The sequence below is a fragment of the Lygodium microphyllum genome, chromosome 17 (assembly GCF_053477565.2).
Source record: "Lygodium microphyllum isolate KBCC chromosome 17, Lygodium_microphyllum_v1.1.10, whole genome shotgun sequence".
Classification (NCBI taxonomy): Eukaryota; Viridiplantae; Streptophyta; class Polypodiopsida; order Schizaeales; family Lygodiaceae; genus Lygodium; species Lygodium microphyllum.
The window spans coordinates 16,180,582-16,192,905 of NC_141151.1; the positions used below are offsets into that span (position 1 = coordinate 16,180,582).

The window sequence follows — 12,324 nt, forward strand, 5'->3', positions numbered from 1 at the left end:
CTTACACTCACACTCACAGTCATACTCGTACACATGATCCCTCACACACACACACACACACTCTCTCTCTCCCTCCCTCCCCCTCCCCCTCCCCCTCTCTCTCTCTCTCTCTCTCTCTCTCTCTCTCTCTCTCTCTCTCTCTCTCTCTCTCTCTCTCTCTCTCTCTCACACACACACACACACACACACACACACACATGATCCCTCACACACACACACACACACTCTCTCTCTCTCCCTCCCTCCCTCCCTCCCTCCCTCCCTCCCTCCCTCCCTCCCCCTCCCCCTCCCTCTCCCTCTCCCTCTCCCTCTCCCTCTCCCTCTCCCTCCCCCTCCCCCTCCCCCTCTCTCTCTCTCTCTCTCTCTCTCTCTCTCTCTCTCTCTCTCTCTCTCTCTCTCTCTCTCTCTCTCTCTCTCTCTCTCTCTCTCTCTCTCTCTCAATAGAAAGCATGATGACAAGTACACTATTTTCACACACATGAATAGCTTTTTATTTTCTTTATCATCCTTTAAATACATGAAAATTAGGGTTAGGGTTTCCCCATTTCCCTTGGCAATGCTATCCCTTTTGTGGTCTTTTTAGCAAGTCATGGCCTTTTTTATATGCAACTAAACATTAGTCTTGATGAAAGATAGACCTAACATAAGTTGTGATCATGATGTTAGTTCATTAAATATAATTTACATGGGAGTGAGCCCATTCCTTACTTAAAATAATAGCATAAAATATTACACAAATTTCTATTTTTCAAAAATTATGTGCATGTTTTCTTTATCTCCTTCTTGTAGTTAACACCTAAGTAGATGGATAATAACACAATTGTCTAGGATGAAATTTCCATAAAGGAGGATCCCCTCCCGTGGTGGAACTAAGTCCATACACATAATGCAAATTAAAAAATCAATTAGATTATTGCTACTTATAATGATGGAATCGTTGTTTAATAGTCATGGGGAAACCAACACTACGGGTTTAACAAAAAGAATGTATTCTTTTCTAAAAAGAAAAGTTAATAGGGATGGATGGTGCATTATATGCAACCACTTCAAACCCAAGGGTCCCTAGTCATACTTTTTTCAAAAATGGGAAACCTCTAGGCTAACCAAGATTAAAATCCATTAAGGATTCACCTTCCCGCTTCCATTTAGATGGGTTTTGCTTACGTTTCTAGTTATCTATCATATTAATCTAACATATATAAAGAGCTTTCTTAATTAGACCATTAGAATATATTTAATCACATAATTTTAGCACCAATACAAATATATAGTCTTTGAGATAGTATAATTTTGTATTCCAAAAGAGGTTAACAATATTTTCTTTATTCTATCAACTTCCAATCCATAAAGAGGACTTCATTGGTCCTAGTATTCAAAGAGGACAAACAACTCCTTGTTAATTAAAGAGCTCAGTGGTGGTAGCTAACCTTGGGGGAGATCTAGCACACATATCTAAACTCAACCCATTTTGATATTACATAACTTTAAAATACCTAATGTATCAAACAATCCTTTTTAATGCATCAAGCAGATATAACAATACAATTTATGCATAGAAGACCATTTAGATGCCTCTGGCATGAGATTACATTCAACTCATCTGAGTTGTTATGAACTTAACATAGGCCTTAGCCTATTTCCTTGAAAGGAAATTCAACCTTTGGTGGTTCACTTGATAATTTTGCAAGCTCTGCAATATCTTGGGCTTAGCTTCTTGAATATACCAATGATAGCAACATAGAGAAATACCATGTCTCATTTCTTGAAGATTTGCTCTTGTCTTCCAAGATCAGTATAGGCCTTTTCGTGATCCTTAGATGCTTGAACATCCTATCTCATTGCTTTAAATTGCTCATCCATTTATTCTAACATCTTCTTGGAGGCTTCCATGTTTAGGGTTGGATCATAGAAGTTGAGTGGGGTGAGTCAAACTTGCCCTAGAAAAGGATCATCTTGATGGTTTGATCATGAGAGGTATTGTAGGAAAACTCTACTAAGGGTAAATATTGCATCAACTACTTAAGTTCTTTGCAACAATATGCCATTATTATGTCTTCAATGACTTGATTGACTTGCTTCATTTGAAGCCTTCTAGTTTGTCTTGATGGAAATAATATGAGCAACCTTGGTTAGCATGTCTACAATCACCACGATAGAGTTGTGTCCTCCTTAGACTGAAGGTAACCCAGCCACAAAGTCCATGCTAATGAATTCCCACTTCATTTGAGGAATATCAAGTGGTTGATGTTACATGACATCTTAACACACTTTGCTTTCACCCTTTGGTAGCTTAAACATTCAATGGCATACATCACCTCTTAGCTTCTCCCAATGGTAGCTCTTCCTAAACAATATTGAGTGTCTTGGCATAGCCAAGGTGTCATGAGAATGGGAAGATGAGCTTCCTAAAGCATCTTCTTCTTCAATTCTAGACTAGTGAGAATGCAAAGACTATGATGCTAATAGCTAAGGGTGGATTGGTGGTTTTTCCTTTGGATAGAGTCCTCTTCTGGATTGTAAGTTGATGGAATATAAAGCAAGGATTTAAAGCTCTTTTGGAGCAAATATTTATTATTTCTCAAATGCCATTTTTCACTTGTATTTTTGTTCATTTCTAACTCTCCTCCTTGAAGGAATTGCAACATGGTCCACTTTGGTTCGGGTTGTCTCATATAAGGCTACCCACCATGGACATTAGAAACCTTGTTAGGAGATCTTAGCATTAATTAGGACTCTTTCGTACGTTTATCCTCATGGGAATGAAGTAGAGCTTCCCTTGTAAGGCTAGACTCAAGGGATCCATCCCAAACCATGAAGTTTAGATATTCCATGGGAGTTCTAAATGGAGTCGCTAGGTCTATCCCTCTTTTGTAGGTTTATCCTCATGGGAATGAGATAGAGCTTCCCTTGTAAGGCTAGACTCAAGGGATCCATCCCAAACCACGAAGTTTAGATATTCCATGGGAGTTCTAAATGAAGTCGCTAGGTCTATCCCTTGATGGACTACCAAAGGAGAGGATATAATGCCCCAAAGAGATAGTAATAAAAATAAACTCATCTTTTAATTGTGACCAAATAACAGAAGGGAATCTCAAAGCATAAACGTTCCAATATAGCTCGATCATGAGAAGTCATGAATATGAACACAAGATATTGTATTCATGCAAAGGATATTCTAAGAATAAAGGTAAAAGATTAAGTTAACTAAGGTCTAAAGTTACAAATTATAATAGCTTTATCTATTTGTTGTCTCGCAAGGTCTCTACCCTACTCATCATCATCATCAAAGAGCCCCCATCATCTTAAAAAATAGGCCATTAGCATCTATGCAATTGATAAAGAGAAAACAATAAGTATACATAACTATAGCTTAGGCTATATACATACATGGGCACTTTGATTATTGGCCTAGTATATTGTAGGGAAGAAGCTTCACATAGTTGCCTATTTGTTTGTAGACTCAAAGATAGAATTTAAAAATAATTAATGTGCTCTCTAGGGTTTATTGGTTAGAGGAAGGGTAAAGTTAGTAGAAAAAATATGAGAGAAGGGTAAAGGAGGCAGTGAGAGAGAAGACTAAGAGAGAGGGAGCATAATATGAGGAGAGGAATATCAATAAGGAGATAGGAAGGATGAAAAAGAAAAAGAAGGAAGGGTATAGAACGAGTAGAGTGTAGAGTTAATAGAATTAGTAGTGAGAGATTGGACCTCTTACACTCATCACTGTTATCATGATCATCATCATTATCTCTACCAATAATTAGACCTTTTCTCTACCTAAGGATTTAGAAAATAAAAAGAGCAACCATTAGTTCAATCATTGTTAGGGACAAGATAATGATACCAAGGGAGTGTAAAATGGACTTAAAACTCATAGTTGGAATAACTCCTTCACACACCACATTTATGGTAAACTGTACCATCCACGTAACATAATCAAACTCAATGTGATTGTGGCAACAGATATTTGCATGTATAACTACTTAATAGGTATTTTATGATTAAATTTATTTAAATAAAATTTTATATGTACTTAAATATCTAGATAATTGAGACAATTATGCATAATTTCCACCCTGTAGCTATCCTAAATTTGCTCTCTGATTGTCCCTATCAAGTTGTTCTTCGTGAAGCTTTTTTAAGGGGAGGACATCTTATGTAAGAACTAGGCTTTCAATTTCACCTCTTCATACTCAATAGCTATTAGTTGCAAGCCATCTTTATTCAACACAAGCAAACCCCCACTTCAAGGTAGTTTCGTGTGGCTCTTACCATGAGGTTTCATGTGGCTCTTTCACTATTTGTCCTCTGAGGTGACTATGTGTGCTACCATTCCTTCTGGTGATTTTTGTTTCTTAAGGTTTATTTATTTGCAAGTTAAGAATAATGGGTTTTTATTTATGTTTAGAATAGGTATTATAGTACAAGTTCACTTTGTTGTAGAAGTAGCCAATCATAAGAGTCTCCATTGTATTGGAGATTGTCAAACACTTCCAATCTATGTGGAGCTCTAACTAAGAGTGAGATCTAGATAATTACTTCCAAGATCATGCCACTTAGCCTAGTCTACTAGGGAGATACAACTCTTCCTTATTTAGTATTTTATCAAGCAAGAGATGGTGTAACAATTTATAGTTTTATGGAAAAAATTTATTGTAACCAACGCTCGCAGAGAAGTGGGTACCACCGTACATCATATCCACTCAAAAGTCTTGATAGAACATTCTTGTTTAGCATTTGTCATAATTCAATTTCCAATTTTGGCTGGAATACCATTTCTATTAAAATGGCCTACGCCCTTTTGCTTTTTTCATGATTTACTGACATTCCTTTAGGCTTCTATATAAAATTTTATAGAATAAGAATATATCTACCACATGTTCTTGATAGGGCTTTTGGAAATGGCTTGTAGAAGTTCAACAATCAAGTGGTGGTTATCATAGATATACACTTGTTCTTTCCAGCTCAAAGGCACTATTGTGAAAAAATTTTGCTTCTCTAGTGATCATGTGATCAACTTGGGCTTCGAAATCATTGGAGGCTTAGGTGGTGAGTTGCATATGTCATGGACTACTTTTGGGCTATCTCCTTTGCATATCCACAAGTGATCATTTGATCAAGTTGGGCTTCAAAATAATTGGAGGCATAGTTGGCAAGTTGCATATGTCATGGGATGTAAGATTAGAATTATTAATAGTGCTTTATGACCTATTCTATGTATTTAGTATCATGGAAGCACTTCAAAATGGTTCCCTAGTGGAGTATACTAAAATGGATGTGATTGTTCTAGTTTGACTTTTTTATTAGTAGTATTGGCTTGTCTAATGGTTTTTGGGATGATAACTATTAAATATTATTATTATAGTAGATCCTAGAAGTAGTAGTTCAACTTCCTTGCACAAATAGTAAGGTACTCCCTCATATGGGTTGATCAAAGTGTTGGCCAGCACAAGTTGTCATTGATCGATTTTTGTCCAAGCATCATAGGTAAGAATGTTGAAATTGAAGCCTTTGTCAATGAAAGAATGACCTGTTTTGTGAATAACTTAACCCTAAGATATGAATGTATCCCCTTGCCTTCTAGGATTTCAAGTTTGACAACACCCATTCTACTAATTGAGTTGACATGGAATGGTTCTAGTATGTAAAGCTTCATATTTTTCTTATTCCTTTAAATGAGTAAAGAAACACAAGGTCTTGTTTACTGAAGTCGCATGGCTTGACATATTTGTTGCACTGCATCTTCCTACATGTCTTTTTGCATATTAAGGCATGCTTGGCTAGTAATCTTGTCTCTTTGAGTTATTCTAGGTCCTTGAGATCCTTGGTTCAAGATTAGTTGCCTTACCACTATTCTATTTGTAGACTAAAAATTAGGACCTGATGAGTTCTCATTGACCATTCCCGATTCATCTCACTTGCACAATCTCTTCTCCCCATTGTTACAACCATGGTCCTCCAACCTTTCTATTTCACTATTCATTTCTAAAGGATCCAACATTTATTGATGCATTGCATGACAACTGGTTAAAAGCAATGCTCTGCATCACTAATCCAATAGAGAAAATCCAAAGTGGAGTGCAAAGGGAGGATATGGTAGACTTTAAACTCAAAATTCTAGGAGATTATTAGATCATGTTGTTAAATGTTGAAGATCTCTATTGCTTTCTCTTGTTGAGCATTCCAAAGATATGTACTTGGTCAAGGTACTATAGAAAACTAAGGATTTCAACAGATTAGAAGAGAACCATAAAGAAGTTGTAGTGAAGATACAACTTAAAGAATGTAATATGTTGGAAAGAGATGCATTCCTCTCAAATTTTTTTCATGCATTATAAAAGTAGAGGAGAGAAGATATTATTTTGACTGAAGATAAAGAGGAAACTTGCTTGCTAAAAATGCTAATATAGCAAGAGTCTTTTTAAAACACCTAGCTGGGATTGTGGAGTTAGCTCCACAAGAGGAGATTGATAACTCAATGAAATTGAATTTATTTTTGAAGCCACTAAATGATGTGGTTGGGGGAAAACCAATCTTGGCTCTTGGGCCTAATGGCATCCCAATTGAAGTGTATGAAGCCACATTGCCTACAATTGGAAAAGATTTGTGTGCATTTTCTAATTATTGTATGAGGACAAAACAGATACCTAGGGAAATCAATGAAGGCAAGATCAAAATACTCCCTAAATTCCTTTACAAGACCAAGACCTAGTAATGGAGGTCCTTGGCCATGCTTAATGCAATTTATAAGGTCATACCTAAAGCTTTGGCTCAAAGGGTGAAATTCATATTGGGCAAATCTCTACACTAGTCTCAATATGGCTTCATCTTTGGGCAGAAGATCCTTGATGCTATCCTCAACATTTTGGTAGCTATGGAGCATACACTTGAGCATGGAGGGTCAGTTAGTCTTACTTAACATGGACTGAGATAAAGCCTATGATAGGCTCAAATGGGTTTTTATCTTGGTTGTAATTCAAAAAATGGGTTTTGGCCAAGGGTTTTGTAGCATGGTAGCTACTTTATTCTCTAATGCCTTGGCAAGAGTAGGCATTAATGATCACATGTCCCAATCATTCTAGCTCAAACATTCAATTTGATAGGAGTGTTCATTAGCTATGTTGCTTTTTGCAATAGTTACTGAATTGTTAGGAGGATGCTAGAGTTCAAAATGTGAAGTTTCTTAATCAAAGGTCTTCCACTACCCAATGGCAGTCAAATATGGCAAAGTGGATTTTTTTGCCATCATTTCTTGGCAAAATATCAACAAAGTAGTCTTCAAGCTTTGAAAGCCATTCTTCCAATTCAGCTGGGGAAGAGGATTGGCCATTAAATTTGGAGAAGAAAATCTTATCTCTTAGCTCTCGTTCATGAGAGGACTGGTCTGTCCAAACTATCCCAACTGAAATTGATCATTTTGAGTGCCAAAAGTGGTACTATTATGAGAGTGATTCATACAAAAGACTGCTAAAACCTTGTTGGAGGCATGGGGGCTGATGGAAGTTGAGAATTTTCTCATGATGCATTTCCTAATGGGTCCTCTTGCCTATGAGAAGGCTCGCCAAGCTCAAAGATACTATTGGGAATGCCCATTCTTCCCAAAATGCCTTGAGAATTTGAATTAACTGATGGGAAGGTGGTTCTTTTGGCATGTACATGTGACTGATCTTCTTGCTATTTTCCCTTTAGTTGAATTTTCTACCACTTAGAAAAATTGGCATTAAGTGTGTCCATGATGGATTTCATTTGACACATTTCCTTCATCATCTCAGCATGATTTTCTGTGTTTGCTACCATGCCCGCAAGTACAACCTCCTGTCTTTCCAAAATAGCCTCATGTCTTTGATTATGCCTTGTCACATGCCTGCATAGGGTGTCATTAAGAGCACTAAGGCTTCCAATGTCATAAGGATACTCCTTGTAATCCATTTTAGGGTTGTTCTTAGTCCTTGGTTCTCGTGCATCCTTGATTTGTTGTCGAACATCTTCATTGGCCTTGGTTTTTCCCTTATTCCCTACCATGGTTAGGTGCAGTCCTATTAGACCACTTGTCGATATTTCCCCATAACTTAAGCTAGGAAAGCTCTAATTGACCTACTTTTTTGTTCAAGTCAAAGCCAAGGATGCCCTCTTTGAATTGAGCATAAGCATACGCTCTCAGGTTTTATACAAAAAATTCTGTAATAGGAAAAGTACTGTTGTACTGTACAGTCTAGCACCATGTCTACACCTGTAGGAGGCTTGTTTTGAGAAGCCCTTAGTAGGAATTGTGAGCACTTTGCAAGACCTTCATCTCAGTTCTTGGGAGTAGGTATACTTATATAAATGCAAGTAAATTGCTTACAGCACCCTGTGGGGGTCAAGAAAAGGGTTGCCAGGGATCAACTTGTTAATGCATGATTGAAAGGTCATCCCATATAGCATAATACATTGCTCAATCATCCAAATTCATTGTTTGCAACCTTATTCCAAAATTGAGCATGTCATACACATCTCTTAGCATCATTTCCCCATGCATAGGCATCTCCCATACATTCCAAGCATCGTACTCACTACCATTGATTGCATATGTATTCTCATATATGCAAATACATCCTCAGTAGTATTTTCCCATACATTTGCAGCCAGCAATACATCCATACATCAGAAAATACATATCATACATCAATGCCAAGTCAATATCTTGGTTCTTCAAGAGGGTACTTGCACCTGCAAGCAACTTCGGGCTCCGGATCATCGGGAGGTGGGCAAAGTCCCCCCTAGGCCAGGTTGTGCACCCCTTCAGGGTCTTTGATGGCAAGGGGAGGTCACCCCTCTTTTGTCTTGCCACCTCACCTACCATCGAGATTTTCCTCATCCGGAATATAAATGGCAGACATTAATTAATTAAACATCTAGCATGAGATGCATTTGGAAGTAGGAATTGAATCTTTTCATGAAATGCATGAAATGGAAAATTGGGATCAAGGGCTTACCAAGCAGTGACTCAATGTGACTTACCCTTATACAACAATTTTTTTAAAATGATTTAAGTGGATCAATCAAGAAACAACAGCTCAATTGGTTAAGGTAAGCATAAGCAATAATGCTCAATGAATTTTAGCATGAATTTACCCATTCCAATGCAATGAGAGTGAACCAAAATGACTGTGATGAATTAGACAACAGAAAAGCATCAAATTTATCTCCTAATGCCTACTTGAGATCTTGCATTCTCCCAAGTAATTGGTTATGGCTCAACAAGAGGATGAGTTTAAGAGAATAAGACGTCAAAAACCAAGTACCTTATGATGCTTGATGAATGTCATATGGAAACTGTGGATAATAAAACTAAAAGCATTTGCTACCATGTGAAGTAGTTATCTGCAATATGACATCCATTGTAGAGCTTCAGAAAAATCGAACATCGAGTCAAGATAATACTTGCTCATTGGATGAAGCTTTTGAGGATGGGAAAAAAGTCTCTTCAAGCAGTCCAACTTCTCCTGTAAGAGATGCTTGTGAGAGTGATAAATGCTTGGAGTAGGGAAAAGGCTCTTTTGATGTTGTATTAGCGTTTGAAAGTGGCAAGGAAATCCACATGACAAAAGAAGTCGTTAGGGCAGAACAAACTATTGCTCATGAGAGAGCTTCCTGTTGTCTCAATGGTGGATGAAGGACTGTTTTGAAACACTTTGAATGGCCAGAAGGTAAAGATGATGCTGCTATTTTTCCTACTGTTGTTGTTTCTTCTTCTTTTGTAGTAGATAGAGATAGGATAGTAATAGTACAAACAAACAAAACCATGGTTGGTGTGAGTGCCATTGTGGTCGGCATCCTCAACTTTCTCACCTTTGTGCTATCCATCCCGATCATCACCATCGGGGTGTGGCTCGCCAAGCAGCATAGCATTGACTGCTACCGCTTCCTACAGGGCCCCATTATCACCCTTGGCAACTTCATCCTTATCGTCTCGCTAGTAGGTTTCGTGGGCACCTGTTGTCGTGTGACCTGCCTTCTCTGGCTCTACATGGTCCTCATGTTCCTCCTCATCTTCCTGCTCTTTGTCTTCACCGTCTTTGCCTTCGTCATCACCAACAAGATTGTGGGCCAAATTGTGGGCAACAAGTGCTACAAGGAGTACATGCTAGGTGATTACTCCACATGCTTGCGGAGGTAGGTCAACAAGACTTCCAACTGGCAGAAGATTCACAGTTGCCTCTCCAAGTCCAAGTTCTGTAATGGCCTCCATTGACCGGTACCTCACAGAGGCCGAGTTCAAAAATGAAACCTTAACTCCTGTCCAGGCTGGATGTTGCAAATCTCCGTCGGGATGTGGTTGCAAGTTTTCGAATGCAACAGATTGGGAAGCATGTGGCACTCCAACTTACAGCTCTGATTGTAGAACTTTGGGAGGAATGGGACAATATCCTTCATGAAAGCTTGGCTGAAGCTTGAGAATGGAGAGAGAGAAAACTCTTCGTGAAAAGTAACCAGGACTTTACCCCCTTCTACTCTATTTACCACCACCTTTTAGGAAAATACCTCAAAATTGGCCAAAAATGACCCACAAGCTACTTGATCTGGTCTTCCAGCCTCCAAACTTGGTCCAAGACTCCATTAATGCTTCAAACTTGCAGTCCTTGTGATCCAAAATTCCTTGATAACTGCACTGCTACTCCATGTCATGTTTGTACTTGTGTACCTATGGCTCTTATATCTGTGTGACTGAAAAAGGATAACTAAATGGAATATTGGCCAACTAGATCAAGAACCTATGGCTCTTATACCAATTGTCACGAAGAAGATTGGGGAGAGAGAAAGAGGAGAGAGAAGACTGCAGAAGAGAGAGAAGGGGAGCAAAAGAGAGAGAAAGAGAGTGACGAGGAGAGAGAAAGACTAGAATAAGAGAGAGATGTAAAAATTACGCAGCACAGCGAACAAAATCTAAGAAAGAGATAGAGATAGAGATAGAGAGTACACAACATATAAGAGGAGAATTAGAAATTTCTTTTAGCTCCAAACAACAGATACAGAGATGGCTCTGCCCACCCATGCGCTTCCACAGTGAAGCTTAGATGGCGATCTAGACAGAAGATAAGTGAAGAGCTTAAGGCTAGCTGGAACAACTCTGACTAGGTGAAAGATAGATGATCGATGGCTGTGAAGGAGTTTAGCTTTTATAGCCTATGAAGGCGGTTTGGTCGGCATGACCAACCTACGATATGAGCCTCCACTAGTCGGCCAAGGAATATTCCCTTTACCGTCGAGCCGAGGGCACTGCCCTAGACCCCTGCCAGGGGGGCCCGCTAGGACCCCCCAGCCAAGGGCCGCTTTTGCGGCCCCCGAACCCCAAAATAGGGGCCCCTTTTAACTCCCTTATCCCGCAACTCGATGCAATGTGCCTTGAGTTGCTACCAACTTAACTACTCAGTCCAACCCAAAGATTAGACCCACAATGGTCACCTTTTTTTGCCATCTGGTCACATAGACCTCATCTGATATACAAGTCAAGACTCAACCAATATCCAGGCTCACATTTGGCTTCTCCTCATAATGGGGGCCTTACAACTTTGAGCACCATGGATCATTGGTCGCACCTTATGAGGGTGGGGCATTGAGCATATCTAACACCCCCCCTCAATGTCCACCCATAGGTGAACTATCTCCTTGGCCCAATGCCGAGTCTCTAAAGATGAACTTGAAGCAGATCCTTCGTAAGCGCCTTGGTGAAGATATCTGCTCCATTCTCCTCTGTTGGACAGTAGACCAGTTCCACTATCCCATCCTCCATTAAATCATGCACATAGTGATACTGGATCTCTATACGTTTGGTGCGCGCATGAAACATTGGATTTTTGGCAATGGCGATGTAACTTTGATTGTCACATCTCAGCACATTTGGTTCTTCATCATGCACTCCCATATGTCATAGGATCCTTCTCAACCATACTGCTTCACATGCAGCAAAACAAGCTGCCTTGTACTCTGCTTCGGTAGAAGACAATGCCACTGTTGGCTGCTTCTTACTAATCTGAGAGAAAATTCATGAAGCCAAAGAGAAACAATAACCAAAAACTGACTTCCTGGAATCACTATCTCCTGCCCAATCTGAGTCACAATTCCCCACAAGAGAAGTTTTGGAACTGTATGTGATACCATAGTCAAGAGTTTCCTTCAAGTATCTGAGCACCCGCATCCAGCTTTCCAATGACCCTCATGAGGTTTGTTTGAGAACCTGCTCAAAAAACCAACAACAAAACTAATATCTGGTCTGGTATAACACAAGTAGATCAGACTGCCGACCATCCTCCTATACCTCCCAATGTCTGCCAGTGCTGATGT

General features: G+C 39.2%; 1 pseudogene; it reads left to right on the forward strand.

Moving 5' to 3' along the window:
• Positions 1 to 9,784: 9,784 nt before the first annotated feature.
• LOC148021612 (tetraspanin-8 pseudogene) lies at positions 9,785 to 12,031 on the forward strand (annotated as a pseudogene).
• The last annotated feature ends 293 nt before the right edge of the window (positions 12,032 to 12,324 follow it).